Source organism: Malaya genurostris, chromosome 3 (assembly GCF_030247185.1).
Source record: "Malaya genurostris strain Urasoe2022 chromosome 3, Malgen_1.1, whole genome shotgun sequence".
Lineage (NCBI taxonomy): Eukaryota > Metazoa > Arthropoda > Insecta > Diptera > Culicidae > Malaya > Malaya genurostris.
In genome coordinates this window covers 123,783,403-123,805,059 of record NC_080572.1, presented here as the reverse complement: position 1 = coordinate 123,805,059, position 21,657 = coordinate 123,783,403, and the positions used below count along the sequence as shown (strand labels likewise).

Below are 21,657 nucleotides of genomic sequence, written 5' to 3'. Positions count from 1 at the left end.
TTCCGAAAATTTTAATAGCATCTGGTATTAAATCACGAAATAGATCGATTTCGCCTCATAAATATTCAATCCACTCACCTTCTCGATTGATGCTATTCAATTTATGATACTACAAAAAAGGTCATAAAAAACTTTTGTGTTGATTTTCGTGCAATTAATTTTTTTTTGTAGCGCAGCAAAAAGTACAAGCATTTGTTTACTACGGTATTCGGCACAAAAAGAACGTGCTGCTAGTACACACACATGTCAAAAGTTACGGTGGGGTGCCGGCAACCGAACACTGCAGGCAACCGAACATCTTCCCTTACTTTATAATTCTGTATTATAGTATGTTCACATTAGAGCTGATATCAAGTGATATACGGATATACTTGATATCCGATGATATCATGTGCGATATCACTTGATATCCCATACAATTTGATGTCAACGCGTATCACCATTTTAGCATGATATACGGGATATCATGTACGATATCATATCGAGTTGTCAAAAATCGCAACTAGCAACACGGATAATAGCATTGAACGCACTCATTTATGAACGTCACTTTGAGAGTGACAATAAACAATCATTATAATTTCGAATTTTTCAACGAATACTGGCGTTCGGAGACCATTGAATGCAAGACTTCAATTATTGATTGAATTGTAGGAGCAATATTATTGATCTTACTCCTAATGGGAACATTCAATATGACAACTTGATTGTCATTGCCGTTTCAACCTTCCGAGTGAACGGACGTGCTTTGTGTTTACTGCGAAAGCGTTGAAAACCAGTGCCGTGTGTGATAAAGTGACCGGACGATCAAAACTAGATCGCTATTGTGTAATAGACAATAGTGCTTTTTCCTGTGAGAGGTTTTATGCACATTATATACTGAAGCAGTGTATTGTTGTGAGCGGACGATCGAAACAGTACCGTTAGCCGGTGATTGTTCGATCGATCAAAACAGGCCCAGCGGTGTACGTGATATCACTGTGCGGATTACAAAAGAGTGTGCTTTTTCCTCTCGGAGGTTTTTTGCACACCATCGCAGCGGCGATACGCCGATCGACGAGGGCTAGGCCTTGGTGGCCCCCGTTGGATTTAAGTTAAGTAATATTATTTAGTTTTTTTCCTTCCTGCATTCGATTGTTCTATTTCTCCCCGATTCATTTATTTCTGCGCGGAAGTAGTTCCGCTATGCCTAATTTAAATGCTGACCCCCCCGTTCCCGATGATCAAATGGAGACTTCCCTTGATTGTAAAAAGTCTCGCATAAAGAGCTATCCGGATGGGCTCGCACTACCGGCCGGTCCTTATGCGGTCTATTTCCGGACCAAATCGAAAGAAAAAAAATTAAATATTTTAAAAATATCGCGGGACCTGTCCTCGCGATACAATACTATAAAAAGTTTTGATAAGATACGTCCAGACAAGCTCAGGGTCCTGTTTACCAGTTCAAAACAGGCTAATGAGCTCGTTCAAAATGATCCTTTTACGCGGGAGTACCGCGTCTACGTGCCCGCTCGCGAAGTAGAAATCGACGGTGTGGTCACCGATGCGAGTTTGACTTGCGAGGATATTCTTAAGTACGGGGCGGGTTGTTTTAAAGACCCCTCACTTAAGAATGTCAAGATACTGGATTGCAAGCGATTGCATTCAGTATCGATCGCCGGGGATGGAACAAAGTCCTATCCCCAATCAGACTCTTATCGTGTGACCTTCGCCGGTTCTGCTTTGCCCAACTACATCCTCTTGGACCGGGTTCGTTTGCCTGTTCGCCTATTCGTACCCCGAGTAATGAACTGTACTAATTGCAAACAACTGGGGCATACAGCTACCCATTGCAGCAATAAGCCACGTTGTGCTAACTGTGGGGAAGCTCATGCGGACGGCTCTTGCGGTAAGGATGCTGAAAAGTGTCTCTACTGTAAGGAGGGTCCGCATGACCTCTCTGATTGTCCCGCTTACAAACTGCGAGGTGATCGAATGAAGGGTTCCCTAAAGGAGCACTCCAAGCGTTCTTTCGCAGAGATGCTTAAAAGTGCCACCCCTCCTAAACAGACAACGAACCCATATGCCTGCTTGTCAACTGACGAGAGCGATTCTGACGACCCTTTGGAAGGTCCATCTTCGGCGGTCCCTCATAGCTATAGGAAAAGAATAAATAAATCCTCTCATAAGCTACCTAGTAAGGGTTCGAAGGTGTCTTCCGAAGGGCTTCGAAAAGTTACAGCTAACGGGAATCGGGACACAACACCGAAGCAAAAAGCTCCTGGTCTCGGAAAACTCAATTCCGAGATGGAATTCCCACGACTTCCCGGGACTACAAAATCCCCAAGCGTCCCAGAAAATCTACCAGAGAACCAACTAGGTGCTGGACTTATCAAGTTCTCTGATGTTGTGGACTGGATTTTTACAACTTTCAATATTTCAGACCCTCTTAGAAGCATTTTAATTGCTTTCATGCCAACAGTAAAAACATATTTGAAGCAGTTGACTGCAAATTGGCCCCTTCTCTCAGCGATTGTATCCTTCGATGGCTAAATCATCCACCGAGGTCACGGATCTAATCACTGTTTTACAGTGGAATTGCAGAAGTATCATCCCAAAAATAGATTCTTTTAAATTTCTAGTGAATAATCTGAAATGTGACGCATTTGCATTGTGCGAAACTTGGCTAACTTCTGAAATATCCTTAAACTTCCACGATTTTAACATTATTCGCCTGGATCGAGATGATCCCTATGGAGGAGTACTTTTAGGGATCAAAAAGTGCTATTCTTTTTATCGAATTAACCTCCCCTCGATACCAGGTATTGAAGTTGTCGCATGTCATGTTACAATCAAAGGTAAGGACCTTTGTATTGCTTCCATCTACATTCCCCCTAGAGCCTTCGTTGGGTTGGGCATCGGCGGCTCAGTAATATCATAGAGCTCCTTCCCGCACCGACGTTGGTTTTAGGAGACTTTAACTCACACGGTACGGGATGGGGCTGTTTTCACGACGATAACAGATCAGCTATGATCCATGATATTTGCGACAACTTCAATATGACAATCTTGAATACGGGAGAAATGACACGGATTCCTGCACCAGCAGCAAGACCAAGTGCGCTGGATTTATCCCTTTGCTCGACATCGCTACGGTTGGATTGCACGTGGGAGGTAATTCCTGATCCCCACGGTAGCGATCATCTACCGATCGTAATATCAATCACCAGCGGCTCAAAACCATCGAAGACAATCAATGTTTCGTATGACCTCACACGAAATATTGATTGGAATAGCTATGCGACCGCGATATCTGAGAAACTTGAAAGAACTCAACAACTTCCTCCGGAGGAAGAGTACACGTTTTTGGCTGGCTTGATTCTCGATACTGCGATTCAAGCTCAGACGAAACGTGTACCCGGCGCAAAAACTAACATCCGTCCTCCCAACCCGTGGTGGGACAAAGAGTGCACAAATTTAAACGCGGAGAGAGCCTCCGCGTATAAAAAATTCAGAAAAAATGGAACACCTGATAATTACCGGAATTACGCGGCGTTAGACGTTAAAACTAAGAACTTGATTAGAGCCAAGAAACGCGGTTACTGGCGTCGCCTTATAGACGGCTTAACGAAAGAAACATCTATGAGCACTCTTTGGAACACAGCCCGACGAATGCGCAATCATAACACCACGAATGAAAGCGAGGAATACTCCAACCGCTGGATATTCGATTTCGCTAAAAAAGTATGCCCAGACTCTGTTCCGGAACAGAAGATCACCCGCGCCGCGACACCAAATACAAACGAATCACCGTTTTCGATGGTAGAGCTCTCACTTGCACTTTTGTCATGTAACAATAAAGCCCCGGGATTAGACAGAATAAAATTCAACTTGTTGAAAAATCTGCCTGACCCCGCCAAAAGGCGCTTGCTGAATTTATTCAACAAGTTCCTCACGGGTAATATTGTCCCACACGACTGGAGACAAGTCAGAGTTATCGCCATTCAAAAACCAGGGAAACCAGCCTCCGATCACAATTCGTATCGGCCGATTGCTATGCTTTCCTGTATCCGGAAATTGTTCGAAAAAATGATTCTGTTTCGTCTAGACAATTGGGTCGAAACTAATGGTTTACTTTCAGATACACAATTTGGTTTCCGCAGGGGCAAAGGAACGAACGATTGTCTTGCGTTGCTCTCAACAGAAATTCAAATGGCATTTGCTCGTAAAGAACAAATGGCGTCAGTTTTCCTAGACATTAAGGGGGCTTTTGACTCAGTTTCTATAAATATCCTATCTGAGAAGTTGCATCAGCATGGTCTTTCGCCAGTATTGAACAACTTTTTACATAATCTATTGTCTGAGAAACACATGTACTTTGCGCATGGTGATTTGTCGACAATACGATTCAGCTACATGGGTCTTCCTCAGGGCTCATGCTTAAGCCCCCTTTTATACAATTTTTACGTAAGTAATATCGATGAATGTATCAACACATCTTGCACGCTAAGACAACTTGCCGACGACAGCGTTGTGTCTATTATAGGACCCAAAGCTGCCGATCTCCAAGGACCATTGCAAGATACCCTCGACAACTTGTCAACATGGGCTCTTCAAATGGGTACCGAGTTCTCTACGGAGAAAACTGAGCTGGTTGTATTTTCGAGGAAGCGAGAACCAGCACAATTACAGCTTCAACTAGGGGGTGACACCATAGCTCAGGCCTTCACATTTAAATATCTCGGGGTCTGGTTCGACTCCAAAGGCACCTGGGGATGTCACATTAGGTATCTGAAACAAAAATGCCAGCAGAGAATCAACTTTCTTCGTACAATAACCGGATCATGGTGGGGTGCCCACCCAGGAGACCTGATCAGGTTGTATCAAACAACGATATTGTCCGTGATGGAATACGGATGCTTCTGCTTCCGATCAGTGGCGAACACTCATTTCATCAAGCTGGAAAGAATTCAGTATCGTTGTTTGCGTATTTCCTTGGGTTGCATGCAATCGACTCATACGATGAGCCTCGAAGTGCTGGCGGGCGTTCTTCCACTGAAAAACCGGTTCTGGGATCTCTCATATCGTTTGCTCATTCGATGCGACATTTTGAATCCTCTGGTGATTGAAAACTTCGAAAGGTTAGTTGAGCTTAACTCTCAAACCCGTTTTATGTCCTTGTATTTTGATTACATGGCTCAGAATATTAATCCTTCTTCGTTTGTTTCCAACCGTACTCATTTCTTGGATACTTCTGATTCTACTGTGTTTTTCGACACATCCATGAGAGAAGAAATTCGTGGAATTCCGGATCACGTGCGCCCTCAAGTGGCCCCAAATATTTTTTATAATAAATTTAGAACAGTCAACTGTGAAAAGGTGTTTTACACTGACGGATCAAACATCAACGAGTCCACAGGCTTCGGCATCTTCAATCAAAACATCACCGCTTCTCACAAACTCAATGATCCGGCTTCAGTTTACGTCGCAGAATTAGCTGCTATTCAGTACACCCTTGAGATCATTGAAACCTTGCCCAAAGACCATTACTACATTGTCACGGACAGTCTAAGCTCAATAGAAGCTCTCCGGGCAATGAAGCCAGGAAAGTATCCCCCATATTTCCTGGGGAAAATACGGGAACACTTGCGAACTTTATCTGAACGGTCTTATTTAATATCGTTAGTCTGGGTCCCTTCGCATTGTTCCATTCCAGGCAATGAAAAGGCAGACTCATTGGCTAAGGTGGGCGCATTAGAAGGTGATATTTATGAAAGACCAATCTGCTTCAATGAATTTTTCAGTATCTCTCGTCAGAAAACTCTCGAAAGTTGGCAAACTTCATGGAGCAATGGCGAACTGGGACGATGGCTACACTCCATTATCCCTAAGGTATCGACGAAACCTTGGTTCAAGGGGATGAACATGAGTCGTGATTTCATTCGCGTTATGTCACGGCTCATGTCAAATCACTATACATTCAACGCACATCTCCGGCGTATCGGGATCGTGGAGAACGGGCTCTGCACCTGTGGCGACGGTTATCAGGACATCGAGCATGTCGTGTGGTCGTGCGTAGAGTATCGTGACGCCAGGTCGAAGCTACTGGAATCCCTCAGGGCCCGAGGTAGACCGCCTGAGGTGCCGGTTCGGGATGTGTTGGCGAGTCGGGATAGTTCATATATGCTTCTCATATACCAGTACCTTAAACACATTGATATACAAGTGTAATGTATTATTCCTCGCTCAAAAAGTATAATCTCCACCTACAGGTTCGGCACTAACATCCGCCCGATTCTCTCGATCCCCGTCCCTGTCCACCATCTTCATTGGAACTAACAAGATCTTTTTTTTGTCACTAACTTTTTCGTTCCCCATTCCCTGTTTTTTCACCATCTCGATGGCAACTAATTAGATCTCTGTCGTTTTCAAACATTTTGTTCCCACACCCCTTTTTTACCCCGTTTCCCACAATATTTACTTCTTTTTTTTTTCATTCTCTTCCGTAACATCACCATCACCGGAAGACCGCTCCAGTCAATGACCAGCATGCGGGCCACCCGCCGGGCCTTCGTAGCCTGGGGGTATTTCCCGCGGACCCACACGGACCGAAGGATGCGGCCAACATGGATATTCGCCATTTGGAAGACCCTCACCCAATATTCAATTCACCTCGCCTGCTGAAAGCTGAATTGTCGAGAATCCGCTACCCCGATACTACATTACATAATGATACTATTCTAGTTTTAAATTAGTCGTAATTAAGATTAGTAAATACCCTTGGCATCTTAGAGCTTAAGCAGTGTGCCTTAATATTATAATATATTATTGAATAAAAAAAAAACTTGATTGTCAAACGATATCATTTTGAAGTTGATATTATTACAATGCATCTTAGAGCTAATGTCGTCATAGAAAAGTAGCGTATAAGAAAGTGCAGAGCAGTTCAAATAGAACTGCTTAGTGCTAAACTCGGCAGTTCAATTTGAACCGCTAAGCAGACGCAAAGTTTCTGCTACTTACAGAACACTTTTTGTTTTGCAACGAAGTGCAATGTCTTTTCTGACGTGCCGAACGAAAACGTGTTTTCGACTATTTCTAGCCGATGCAGGTTTGGTCATTTAGGAGTTAGCCAAATTTTGTACTAGGACACATAACTGTTTTTATTATTTTTACGTTTCGTCTTTGACTCATCAGTGCAGAGCAGTTCAAATTGAACTGCTTAGTACTAAACTCGGTAGTTCAATTTGAACCGCTAAGCTGACGTAAAGTTTCTGCTACTTACAGAACACTTTTTGTTTTGCAACGAAGTGCAGTCTTTTCTGACGTGCCGAACGAAAACGTGTTTTCGACCATCGGCTTAGTTAAGCACTAAGCAGTTCAATTTGAACTGCTCTGCACTGATAAGTCAAAGACTAAACGTAAAAATAATAAAAACGGTTATGTGCCCTAGCACAAAATTTGGCTAACCTCTAAATGTATAAGAAAGGTTAAGTAGAATGAATATCTTCATCGTGTCGTATATAAGGCTTAAATGAAAATTCCTTTATATACATTATAGAATTAAACACAAACCCCACATTATTATTTTTTTCGTAGATGAGAGACAAAATTTAACTACCATAAAACTTTCACAACTGAAACAATGAAAGTCAGAATTGTGCATTTCATACAGCAAAAGCGATTTTATCACAAACATTGGAATTTTTGAAACTCGTTTCTTGATAGCTAACGGTTAGGACGTGAGCTACCGAATCTGTTTATGTTACCAAATTTTAGAGCATCAAATTTTGTGTTGATGAGATGATGCTTTTTTGATTTTCTAAGCAGTCATGTTCCTGATTCTGGCAACCAGGTCTTCCATAGTCGCTTCTATAAACGTTCACCCTTGACTCGCAACCGGAACAGGCTGTTTTTGTACTTGTAACATGCGGTACTCTGGATGGAAGTTTAGATTGGAGAATGTTGTTCTGCGTGGGATTAAAGAATTATGCTACTCTGCAGTGGGTGTAGAATCAAGAGAAAATCAACCGTTCGCCCTGACCAGATTCTAGGAGAGGATCCTGATGCGCTAGCAACCGGTAATGGTCTTTCAGCGTTTATTGTTGTCAACCCACATCCCCCCGAGAATGCGAGTCGTGACAGAGTGCTTTCCGCCTGTCGTGGTTTCGATGCGACAATGTTGGATTGGGTCGAACTGAAAATCGTAGCATTGTTTAAACATGACCCAACTAAAGAATGTTCGTGTATGCAAAATGTTTGCTCACATAATATACGATGTTGTATATTGTTTCAACCCGTTCCTCTGTCTCGTATAGTTTCATGAGAGATTATAAGCCCTAGCTTGCTAAACCGGGTAGACGACTTTGTAGGTTAATGTCGGATATAAATAAACGAAATTAATAATAATAATAATATACTAGTCTTAGTCTTCATTAGGAAAATCGTGAAAAATCAATGACATGTTCTGTCAATTTCGTTCGCGAAGGAAGGTTATTGTTATTCGGGAAATTTATTTCCGTGATAAATTTAGAACTATGTGCTTTCCGAATAATCTTCATCAAATCAGAAACACGTTAAGTGTAAGTCTAAATTGCGCACGTTAGCTTGCAATTTGATGAGTGCTCATTCCCGGAGGCGAAGCAGTTTATTGCTTCTTTAAGCGCACACTTCACAGCCATCAATCGAACGACGGTTTTGAATGAGTGTGATATGCGAAATGGAACCGTTGCTAGCGCATGTTTTTTTTTATTGGTACTTAAGCAAAACGAAATTATTTTCCTTTTTTGCTGATTGGTGCACCGAGACACAAGTCTACATACATCGTGGACTGAAGTGATAAAAATTCGGGGAAAGACTTATTACAAACAGTACGGCTTATTGAGCGAAGTTAATTTCTAATCTTTGATATAATCTAATGAAAGTTATTCTTAGGAAATTTGAAAGTTATACAAGGTTTACCGAGGTTTCAAATTTCAATTGCATCATCTAAATTCATGCTGGAGCTGGAAAACTTAACACTTAATGGTAAACATGTAGGTTTGCTACATATGTTCAATGTTTGTTGCATTAATTACGAATTATTGTGATGATATAATTAAAAAGTATTGCCTTTTTTGCTTTCGCACAAAGAAAAGCTTTACAATCACTGTGAAACCCGATTTTAGAACTTGGCTCGGAGGGCCTAGTTCCATAGACCATTCAAATCTGTTCTTAGAAATGTCATTGTGTATGTGAGTATATGATAAAATATGCACTCGCTTTTCTCTGAGATAGCTGAACCGACATTAACAAACATTAGCTCAAATAAAAGACACTCTTGCCCCATAGAAGTTTTTTTTATTTCATAAGGACTGACTTTCGGTTTTGGAATTACAAAGTGATGAGAGAAAAAACTGTGAAATCAATAGTTTATTTTTATGGAATAATACTTTATTTTTATGGAAGAGATCTAATTCCTAAAAAATTGTGAATAAAATTTTCAAGCTCACTGGTCTTGTAAGATGATGTTAGTTGCAGATCTTACGTCGGAAGTATCGTAAATGATAGTCAAAAAGTCCAAAGCGGAACTCACTCACATTTCTCCGAGAAGGTTTAACCAGAGATGCCAGGTAAAAATTTCAAATATCTTCAGACAGGGTTGGAAAAGTCTGTATATCCGAACGAAAATCTGCAAGTATGTCTTGCTGGCAGTCATTTCTCTATAAAGTATGATACGATAAACTGATTTGGTGAGAAAAAAAAACAAAAAGGTCGCGACAATTTCAAAAGTCTGTAAATTTTGACGAAAGTCTGCAAAAAACTCGATTTTCAAAAGTCTGCAAAAGTCTGCACAACAAAAAATGTCTGCAGCACTATGTACAAAATATGCAAATTTACAGACAAATCTGCAGATCTGGCTTATCTGGGTTTGAGCTTGAGCGACCACCCCTGATTGCTATTCCGTTACTGATTGGGATTAGCTGAAATTGTACAGGGAGTTCCTAGATGATCGACCTGGGACTGGTAAATCATCCTTCAATGTACATCTTCTGGTACTCCCAGAATTCAATGATCAGTACCGGCGCCCGCCAGGCCCGAACGTAGATCGTCGAAGGAATAGGAAGCGATGTTAGTCCAACACTTGTTGTTACTAGAGGCCGTAAGTGTCACGGGAGAAGAATATTTGTTAGTAAGAATTTCAGTATTGGTATTATTCGCGCGCGAACGTTTCACTTCCCGAGTGAACGTTTCAACAATATCCTATATTGAAGTCCCGGGAAGTCTTGATTCACAGCTCTTATTCGAGGAAAATGAAGAAAAATTTGCAATACTACCGCGTAAAGAATAAAAACTTCCCTATTTTTTATAAATGATATTACGTGATACAAAATAAACGAGTGAATAGGATTAAGACAACATAGTTGATTCATTGCATTGATAAAAAAAGAACCGGTATTTTCATTTTGAAATTCCCGCGCTTGTCCAATCGGTAAACTTTAATTCTCTCAACGTTGGCAACACTTTTGTACACATTCTGTCAAATTTTGACGCATATCGTACGATTAGTTTTTGTTTGGCGTCTATACAAAGAAGTTGAAAAATTTTCGTGTGGCGATTTTTATAATGGATGGTTTCGGCTCGTCTTCGAAGCGCCATTCGGTCGATTGTTGTGCGGTTTCGACGTCATATTCATAGATCCACACCTCATCACCAGTTATGATGCATTCGATGAATGTGGGGTCACTATCTGCGTTGCAAATCATCTCTTTGGCCACATCAACACGACGCTGTTTTCGAATGAAATTCAGCTTTTTTGGTACCAACCCAAAACATCAGTTAAAATGTGTTCGGCTGATCCATAAGAGATGCCCACATCAATCTCTCTAATCGGTACAGAACGATTTTACAACACGATCTGCTTCGCCGATTCAATGTAACAGATGTTGTTGGGCGGCCAGGGATCTCATCATGATCCAAGCTTGTACGACCACCTTTGAAGCGTTTATACCACTCGTATGCCTGTGTTTTTCCTAGACACGATTCACCAAAGGCCTTTTCTAACATTTTCAACGTTTCGGAACACTTAAATCCATTTGCAACACAAAATTTGATGCACGCACGTTGTTCTAAATTTTCATCCATTATAAAAATCGCCACACGAAAATTTTTCAACTTCTTTGTATAGACGCCAAACAAAAACTAATCATACGATATGCATCAAAATTTGACAGAATGTGTATAAAAGTGTTGCCAACGTTGAGAGAATAAAAGTTTACCGATTGGACAAGCGCGGAAATTTTAAAATGAAAATTCCGGTTCTTTTTTTATCATAAGGTATTCTAAACAGTTGTTATAAAATCATTTTAAATCACCAAATAAAGGTCAACAGATTTCACACGCGTCTTGATTCTTTATTATTTCCGCTTTATTATTTTAATTATTTACTAAAATTATTAATTGGTTATATTGGTTGATCTGGGCAGCCGGCTACCGAGGAAAATATTAATTTATTGTTTGAAATATGATATAAAATATTTTTTACTATGTATTCAATATACCGATATATGTTATCTCTGTTATTACTTTGTAATATCAACGGATTTGCGCAATAGTTGATTTTTATCATTCAATTTATAATCCTGATAGACAATCAATAACATGGAAGAAGAAAACATTCTAAATAAAACTTTTCTTCGAAGCTAGACGGAAATTGATTGGATGAATGAAGAGATAATTTGGTAAAATAGAGTAATCAGAAGCGAATCGTTGAAAATATCTGATAACTGAAAGGAAAAAGAAACTCCTGCAATTGTCGCCTTTTAAGACATGGAAGCAGGAACACAGGATCTATTCTTGGTTAATTTTTTCCGCCGGATTCCACAGGCTGGTACTGTCCGGAGAGAGCTAATAGGTACTATCAATCTCCTAGTGGACCCCAGTCCTTTGCAGATCTGGCTTCTCTGGGTTTAACCGATTAACTCAAATTTAGATTTAAATGATAGGTCTACAGAATTCCTGAGTTGTGTCCGGGAAACACGAAAGAATTTCTCGAAATTAGGCTTAATACTGGGATTGGTAGGTTATGCTACTCAGAAAAAATATCTGAAAATTCAATGTAATGGAATTTCTATGTTAACTTAAAAACACAGAGAAATGGTGAAATGTACACGACATGTAAATAAAGAGTAATATGAAGTAGACATAAGTTGAATCTAAAATTTAATCTAGAATTTGATTGCATTGATTTTTCAATAAATGAGCATGTTTTTTTTAAATTACCGCTTAGTTTTGCTTTTAAAGTTTATCGAAAATTTAAGAACTGTTTCGTAATTTTAATTATTTCTCATGTTAGTTCAGTCGTTTTTAAAATTTCGATAATTGTGCTTGTTTTGTTCTAGTAATCGTTTCAAAAGATGGTGGTACGCGTATGAGAATCACAAACAGCAATCAACTCTATTGGGCTTTATTGCTCCAAATATGTGCATGACAAAAAGTAAAATTTCTATCAGTGTTGTGAGAACAGAAATCATCATTTTCCACTGAATGTAACATAATTTTTTGAAATTATTCACATAATAACTTTCAGTATACAATGGGGTTGAGTTAACCCACGTTTTTTTTCGTATCATTCCATTTCGAAATGGAGCACAGTTTTTTTTTGCGGCAGCTCAAGTAATTTCTTACTCGCTGCTCATTAGCAACTTCCATCATTTCGCTGTAATATGATTTTGTTCAGTTCCATGTCTGCTTTGTCCACAAAAATAACTTTTTTTAATTGCCGTTTGCATTTTTGTAGAATTATCTACTGCTTATGTATACGAATGTTGATTTGCTTTTATAATCTAATATATACGATTAAACACTCAATCTATGTCGTTGTAAAAATAAAATTGAAGAAATTTAACATTCCACAAACTTAAAAAACTTAAAAAACTAACATCTGTTGCTAGGGAAACCATATGTTTTTGGAGAGAATCGTGAAACGAACTTTTAAATTACATTCTCCACCTCATTACATTTTCAGTGACATATACAGGGTGGCGCAAGTGAACCTGGCACACTTTGTTCTCCGGTTACACTGGAACCAAACAAGGGAAGAAGAAACCGAACACGGCATTGAAAAATAGAAGTTCTCCGCGTTTTTATTTATAACTCGTTTTTTTAAAAAAAGTAATACTGTGAAGCTGTGGGTGAAAAACAGGTTCTGTGACCTCGGGGCCACGTACTGACTGTTGAACAAGTTTGATACGCGCTTGTTAGGAAACGAGAGAAATTGACACCGATACGTTGAAAAAAGACCAATAATTGTTTAAACCGGCTTGAAAATTGCATATCAACTAATGGGCATCGTTTGTTGAATATTGTTTTTAAATCCTTCATTCAACTACTTTTTATTGCTGATTAGTTTTTTTGTCTATAATTTCGGTGCTTTTATCAATTTATATAATAAATGAGTCATTTTCTTTTGCGCTACCCTATATATTAAGATAGATTTTTTTTTATCATTTTAATATCGATTTTTTAAAAGCACATGGTTTTTCTTGTAAACCATGTAAAAGTGTGTTCATTGTATGACAAAAAATACAAAATTTAAAGGCGAGTATGAAGCATAGCTTATAGTTTTTTGTCTGATAAAATTGTCTAGAAAATAGTTGTTATAATATCAACATTTTATATCAAACATTTTAATCGATTGTATCTGACTATATCTCAGATTATTTTTATGTAAAATCGTATCTTAGTAGGTTAGAAATAGTATATTTTTGATTGCATTTCATTTGCAGTTAGAGGAAAATAATTATCATGTAATATAGTGATCAAAACACAAAATTTTAAGATCGTAGTTTTATATATAAATAATAATCACTATTGACAAATCAAAGAGACTAGAGAACTGTTCATTCCAATAGGTTATGCAGTGACTGTTAAAGCCGACTTTCTCACCGAGGCCCGGTGTACGCTCGTTCGTCGAATACGTAAAATATCTGTGTGTGTATGTGCGTATTTTGCACCAACTTTTTTCGCAGATGACTGAACAGATTTTCACAATCTGAGATTTAAGTGAAAGGTCGTGGGGTCCCATACAAAATATCTCATTATATTTTGATCTGACTTCCGGTTCCTGAATTATGGGGTAACATGTGCAAAACCTTAGATTCAAATGAAAATTCTTATGGTCCCATACAATATTTCTGAATTCAAAATATGAACCAAATTGAAATATGTGTACTAACTTTTCTCATAGGTGGCGTAACCGATTTTTACATGATTAAATTCAAATGAATGGTATTTTGGTCTTTTAAGAACATCTGAATTTCGTATGGATCCGACTTTCGGTTCCGGAATTATAGGGTAAAGTGCTTAAAAAGTGTTATACCATCGGAAGAAGGTAAAAAATTTGTAAATCGGTATCAAAACTTATAAGTAGACGGCCAAAGAAAGAAGAGTGCGTGTGCGGGAATGTGTTGCACAAGTACTTTAAGAATATAGATTTGACTTATCACGTCATTAGAAATGAGGTGGGAAACACCAATTTCACGGTGTCTGGTATCAAAAAACAATTCAGTTCCACTGTAACTATCGGGCTGATCGGACGCAAATTCGTGTTTCTCCAATAGTGCGGTGAATTGTTTAATTCCGTTTTCAAGGTCATTCCGTATTCTATTGTCAGCTCCCTAGTAAGGGTTCGAAGGTATCTTCTGATGGGTCTTAAAAAAATTAAAACAACTGAAGGTGATGGCAAAAAACCGGAGAAAAAAGCTCCAGGCCTTGGAAAATTAAATTCCGAGTAAGAATTTCCATCACTTCCTGGAACTTCAAAATCCCCGAAAGTCCCTAAAGATCAGTCAGAAAATTTACCAGATACTGGGTTTGTTAAATTCTCTTATATTGTGGACTGGATCATGTCTACTTTCAATATTTCTGAACCTCTTAAAAGCTTGATAATGGCTTTTATTCCTACAGTTAAAACATTCTTGAAGTAGTTGACTGCAAAATCGCCCCTTCTTTCAGCGATCGTATCCTTCGATAGCTAAGTCTCTCACCGAGGTCACGGATACAATCACTGTTATACAGTGGAATTGTAGAAGTATCATCCCAAAAATAGATCCTTTCAAATTTCTACAAAATAATCTGAAATGTGATGCATTTGCATTGTGTGAAACTTGGCTAACTTCTGAAATATCCTTAAACTTCCACGATTTTAACATTATTCGTCTGGATCGAGATGATTCCTATGGAGAAGTACTTTTGGGGATCAAAAAGTGCTATTTTTTCTATCGCATTAACCTCCCATCGATGCCAGGTATTAAAGTTGTCGCATGTCATGTCACAATCAAAGGCAAGGACCTTTGCATTGCTTCCATCTACATTCCCCTAAGAGCCTCGGTTGGGTATCAGCGGCTCAGTGATATCATTGAGCTCCTTCCTGCACCGACGTTGATTTTAGGAGACTTCAACTCACACGGTACGGGATGGCGCTGAGAAACTAGAAACAACACAAGAACTACCTCCGGAGAAAGAGTACACGTTTTTGGCTGGCTTGATTCTCGACACCGTGACTCAAGCTTAGACGAAACGTGTACCCGGCGCGAAAACTAACATCCGTCCTCCCAACCCGTGGTGGGACAAAGAGTGCTCAGAATTAAACGCGGAGAGAGCTTCATTTATCATTTATCGAGTTAAGGAAAAAACGGAACACCTGATAATTTTAGAAACTACGCGGCATTAGACGCTAAACTGAAAAGCTTGATTAAAGCGAAGATAAGCGGTTATTGGCGTCGATTCGTAGACGGATTATCGAGAGAAACATCAATAAGCACTCTTTGGAACACAGTCCGACGAATGCGCAACAAAAACACCACGAACGAAAGCGAGGAATAATCTAACCGCTGGATATTCGATTTCGCTAAAAAAGTATGTCCTGACTCTGTTCCGGAACAGACGATCATGCGCGTCGCCTCATCAAACAGAAACGAAACACCTTTTTCGATGGTCGAGTTCTCACTTGCGCTTTTATCGTGTAACAATAAAGTTCCGGGGTTAGAAAAATTAAATTCAACTGGTTGAATAATTTGCCTGACTCTGCCAAAAGGCGCTTATTGAATTTGTTCAATAGGCATCTTGAGGATAATATTGTTCCACATGACTGAAGACAAGTAAGAGTTATCGCCATTCAAAAACCAGGGAAACCAGCCTCCGATCACAATTCGTATCGGCCGATTGCTATGCTTACCTGTATCCGGAAATTGTTCGAAAAAATGATTCTGTTTCGTCTAGACAATTGGGTCGAGACAAATGGCTTACTTTCAGATACACAATTTGGTTTCCGCAGCGGCAAAGGAACGAACGATTGTCTTGCGTTGCTCTGAACAGAAATTCAAATGGAATCAACACATCTTGCACGCTAAGACAACTTGCCGACGACAGCGTTGTGTCTATTATAGGACCCAAAGCTGCACATCTCCAAGGACCATGGCAAGATACCCTCGACAACTTGTCAACATGGGCTTTTCAAATGGGTATTCAGTTCTCTACGGAGAAAACTGAGCTATTTTCAAGGAAGCGTGAACCAGCACAATTACAGCTTCAACTAGAGGGAGAAACCATAACTCAGTGATCCGGCTTCAGTTTACGTCGCAGAATTAGCTACAATTCAGTACACCCTCGAGATCATTGAAACCTTGCCCAAAGACCATTACTTCATTGTCACGGACAGTCTAAGTTCAATAGAAGCTCTCCGGGCAAAGAAGCCAGGAAAGTATCCCCCACTTGCGAACACGGGGACACTTGCGAACTTTATCTGAACGGTCTTATTCAATATCGTTAGTCTGGGTCCCTTCGCATTGTTCCATTCCTGGAAATGAACATGCAGACTCATTGGCTAAGGTGGGCGCATTAAAAGGTGATATTTATGAAAGACCAATCTGCTTCAATGAATTTTTCAGTATCTTTATCCAGAAAACTCTCGAAAGTTGGTAAACTTCATGGAGCAATGGCGAACTGGGACGATGGCTACATTCCATTATGCCTAGGGTATCGACGAAACCTTGGTTCAGGGGAATGAACGTGAGTCGCGATTTCATTCGTGTTATGTCGCGGCTCATGTCAAATCACTACACTTTCAACGCACCTGTGGCGACGGTTATCAGGACATCGAGCCAGGTTGATGCTACTGGAATCCCTTAGGGCCCGTTGTATACCGCCTGAGGTTTCGGTTCGGGATGTGTTGGTGAGTCGTGATAGATTATATATGCTTCTTATATACCAGTACTTTAAACACATTGATATACAAGTGTAATCTGTTATATCTCATTCAGAAAGTATAATCTCCACCTCCAGGTTCGACTCTAACATCCGCCCGATTCTCTCGATCCCCGTCCCTGTCCTCCATCTTCATTGGAACTAACAAGATCTTTTTTTTGTCACTAACTTTTTCGTTCCCCTTTCCCTGTCTCTTCACCATATCGATGGCAACTAATTAGATCTCTATCGTTTTCAGACATTTTGTTCCTACACTCTGTTTTTACTCCGTTTCCACAATATTTACTTTTTTTTCATTTAACATCACCATCATCGCCCATGAAAGACCGCTCCAGTTGAAAACCAGCATGCGGCCCACCCGCCGGGCCTTCGTAGCCTGGGGGTGTTTCCCGCGGACCCACACGGACCGAAGGATGCGGCCAGCATAGATATTTACCATTCAATTCATCGACCACTGCCGATCGCCAGCTGAAAGAAAACTGATGTTTAGTACCTTCATATCAATATATTTAGATTCTCTAGTATATTTACATCTTGATATTATATAAAACAACACTCGATTCACCCAAAGTGCGATAATGCTTTCTAGTATATTGTAATTAAAATGTCGCTTTTCATTTGTTCAACTACGTTCCGGAAGTTTAATACATCAGTATCTTCTTAGTAGAATGATCCAAAATATTCTTCGTCAAGTAGGGAAGGTAGCATAAATTGATATCTGTGGTTTGGCATAAAGTTACGAAGTCATCGTTTGAATTTTTTGGTGATACCGTCAAATTTTACAATTTCTAATTTTTCTAAGAACTCTTGGGGAAGTGAAAAGATGTAAAAATTTGTCATTTCACAAACGAATGCAACGAAATTGATTAGACATTTCTTGGAATCCATTCAACACTCATATTGTTTGTATTGGAAACATGAAATGAATATGCAACGTTTTTAGCATAAATTTATATATTTTGTTATGTGAATGAGTTAAATGTAGTGCTGAGTGATTTGAAAAAATGTCATCTCACTATTGGGTGCACTTTTTTGTAAAATATAATTACTAGCGAGGGACATATCCCAAGTAGCACGTTAAGTTGCTGTCCTGTATTTTTCTACTGATTGTGCAATTTATCAATTTAGTTCATATTACTATTCTGGTGACTGTATTATGTATTATGGAAAAAGCGCAATTTTTCTTTGTTGTGCAACATATCTTCAAGTTCTTCCGTTGTTACGAACATTTATTCACAATTATTGTGCAACTAATACAAAAACTCAAGCATCGATCCCATTACAAATGCAGCAATTAAATCAGCGAAAAGACAATTGTGAAACTCATGGGAACTACTTCGTAATGTAAACAAAAATTGAATTGATGTTTACAAAAACATAGCAAACATAATTTCTAATGAATAAGTTTCACATTTGATTTTCTATACAACTGCTCGTAACACAAACATGGAACTTTCAAAATATTCTGCACATAATTAAATGGTAATACTACATATTGTAGAATTGATCTTTTATGTTTTAATAAATAGAAAATCAACAACGAACTGCATTTTTATGGTGAAACATGTCTTTGTACGCCTGAAATTTTCAAGCGCCTTTGAATGTACGTGTTTTGATGATTGAACATCAATTTCTATGAAAATAATAATCTATTCTTTTCAATAAATAGGATCGAAATAGTGTTTGAAATATGTATAAGAAAGCTATCAAACATACACACCTTTTCAATTATTATGAAAATTCTTGAGATGAATTTTTCTTCAATATTTTCCAATGTAGCATCTAGGAAAACAGTGTGTTGAAAAGAAAATGGTTCACCCAACGTAATGATTTATTTTATCTAAATAAATGGAAACATAAACATGTAAATATTGAAAAGAGAAATTTTTGTTTTTATTTTTATCAATATAGTTGTTTTTATTTTTATCAAACTAGTTGACTTGAACAACAATACAGTTTAGTCATTCATCTTAGTGAATCCGACATTTGTGATACGCACTGTAGGTATTATTTCGGTGAGCCCATGTCAAGTTGCTCAAGCGGTAATATATAACTATGAGAGTAACTATAATGAACTTATCTAACATAAAAAATAATTCTAAAACAATTGTAGAACCTCTTGAAATTTCGATAAGTTACATTTGCTACTTGGGATAAAAAGACATAGAGAACACCTCGTTCGAGACGTATGTCTAAGCTCAGACTATATTGACATGATTTTCATCTCCTTAGTTTTAAACCTGTGGCATCAATTTCATTTTCGACCGCATGAACAATTGAGAAATACTTCTAATGCACAGAAATGAGGAGGGTGAAACAATGTCTAAAATTAGCGGCAAAATGCTACAAAATCAATTACTAGTGAACAGTTGCAGCCGTTTCCTGCCAATTTCGAAGTCTAGATACAAAACATCGTCTGTACGCGATATACTTTATATGAAAGAAATAAAATATATCTCGCAATTTTCTAATTATGATCATTGATATCGTAAAATATATAACAACAATAATGATTCATATGAATAAAAACGTATTTTTTTGTTTCTGCCCCCTTGACATCACTGTGCGACGGTCTGGCGAAATTCTATCGGGATTTGGCATCATACCGCTACACGAAGGACGTGCGAATGATATCGACTTCGTGTTGAAAGATCTGAATCCCTCAAATACTCCGGAGCAGTGTCAAATAAGAAAAGACAGCCCCGTTGTGAAGGAGCATCTTCCAAAACAACCAAAAGAATTCAGAAAAAAAGGAGAAAGCATGGGTTTTATGCCAAAAACTTTCGGTTACGAGGCGATGATCGGATAAAAGCTCGAATTTTGAGAATGGAATCTATGTGTGCGGATTTTGAACGATACACCCTTTAGTATGGTACGTCCACCTACTATTTGATATTATAGCGTACATTTTCATCGTCCGGTGTCGGGTCCATACTGAAATCTGTTAACCCATAAAAAATCAACCAACAATAACTCTAAGGAAATCTGATTACTATGTTTGTAGTTGTTAGAATATACTAAATAATAACATTCTCTGATAAATATTGCCAAACAACTTTAATGACTGATGCGAAAATTATCAATGCGTAAAAGCACTTTGATTGGGAAAGCAACTATTAGCTGCATTTCATTGGGATTGGGAAAGCAACTATCAGCTGCATTTCACCAGAAATGGGCACCGCTAAAATAAACGGAAAAAAGTTTTGGGGCCACATTTTAGTAGCGTGACCGAAGAAACTTATATATAAAACGTCTTACCAAAACCTGTGATGCTATGTCTGGAATATCTGATTTACAGAAATGAGTTGAGTATGCAAACAAGCATAAGTAGATAAGTTTTGGGCACTGATGTGAAAGTCAACATTCGTTTTCATACATACATCTTATTCTGAAACAATACTGAAAATATTTCAACTCTTCATATTACAATCGAAGTTGTACTCATAGTGTTTAATCAAAATTAATCAAACATAACTCAATAGGTTTTTATATCACAATATTCAGCTACTTGGTAAATTGATTAAACCAGGAGAAAAATGTTCTTCAGTGAGTTAAACGTACACTAGCACAAAGTCAATTCGCTTTTACAAGACGCCCATTGAATATAAAACTATAAAGTTAGGGTATGAACTATGCACAATTTCACAATTTTTTCTGCTCGTTGAAACTTTGGACTTCATTTATTGACAAAGCATTTGCAAATACTGCACCACAGCTCTTCCCAAGAATCATCGAGCAACGGAAGGCTCAAACGATTGAAAGTTGAAACCAAAAAACTGCATTAAGCTTTCGTAGTAGGGAAAAAATTGTTCTGTTTTCTCTTGTGCGAGCTCTTTCCACCGAAAACGAAAGCGATCAAGCGATTTTATTTTTCCTATCACCACCGACAGTTTCAGCTTTTCGTTGGGCGTTACTAAACTATTTTTACAATCACATATGTTATAAATGTTTTACACGTTGAGATCAATAAACAAACAAACAATGAACTCACATAATATTACTTCTGCCGTGTCACTAATTTTAACATATCAGGTTTTAAACATGAAGATGAACTCGATAGCAAGTTAGTAAATACGAACTAAGTTCTGTTCGTCGTCGCACTTCACCCAATACTGTTTATTGCGTTCGTATTTTGTCATCATTCATAGCCCACTATATCGCGTGGATACTTTGCCTATAGGCCAGTTGACCTCGTGCTTTTGCAGAAATAAGCGCACGGGCACTCAAGCAGATAGGCAGACAGAAAGACAGACAGACAGACAGGCAGCGGAGACTGCATGCTGCCGAGATTTTGGTGTTCGCCTTTCATTTGAGTCATTATTGTGCGTTTTGTTCTCAGCCACAACACCAGATTCGTTCAGTTTTTTTGTGAGTAGTGTCGTGACGCTCATGGTCCCCACGAGGGAAACAATAAAAAATACGACGGTCACGTTA

The 21,657-nt window shown here is 38.7% G+C and overlaps 2 protein-coding genes across 5 annotated transcripts in view; one reads left to right on the top strand and one right to left on the bottom strand.

Annotated features, from left to right (window-relative positions):
- The window catches only part of LOC131434887 (spidroin-2-like), a 126,053-nt gene extending 104,709 nt beyond the window's left edge, over positions 1-21,344 (bottom strand). For both annotated transcript variants that reach the window (XM_058602127.1, XM_058602128.1), the window contains exon 1: positions 21,215-21,344. The gene's annotated coding sequence lies outside the window, so the exon portion shown is untranslated. The remainder of the gene's footprint in view (positions 1-21,214) is intronic.
- Positions 1-21,657, top strand: part of LOC131434885 (uncharacterized) — a 372,492-nt gene that overhangs the window by 207,963 nt on the left and 142,872 nt on the right. The window lies entirely within an intron of this gene.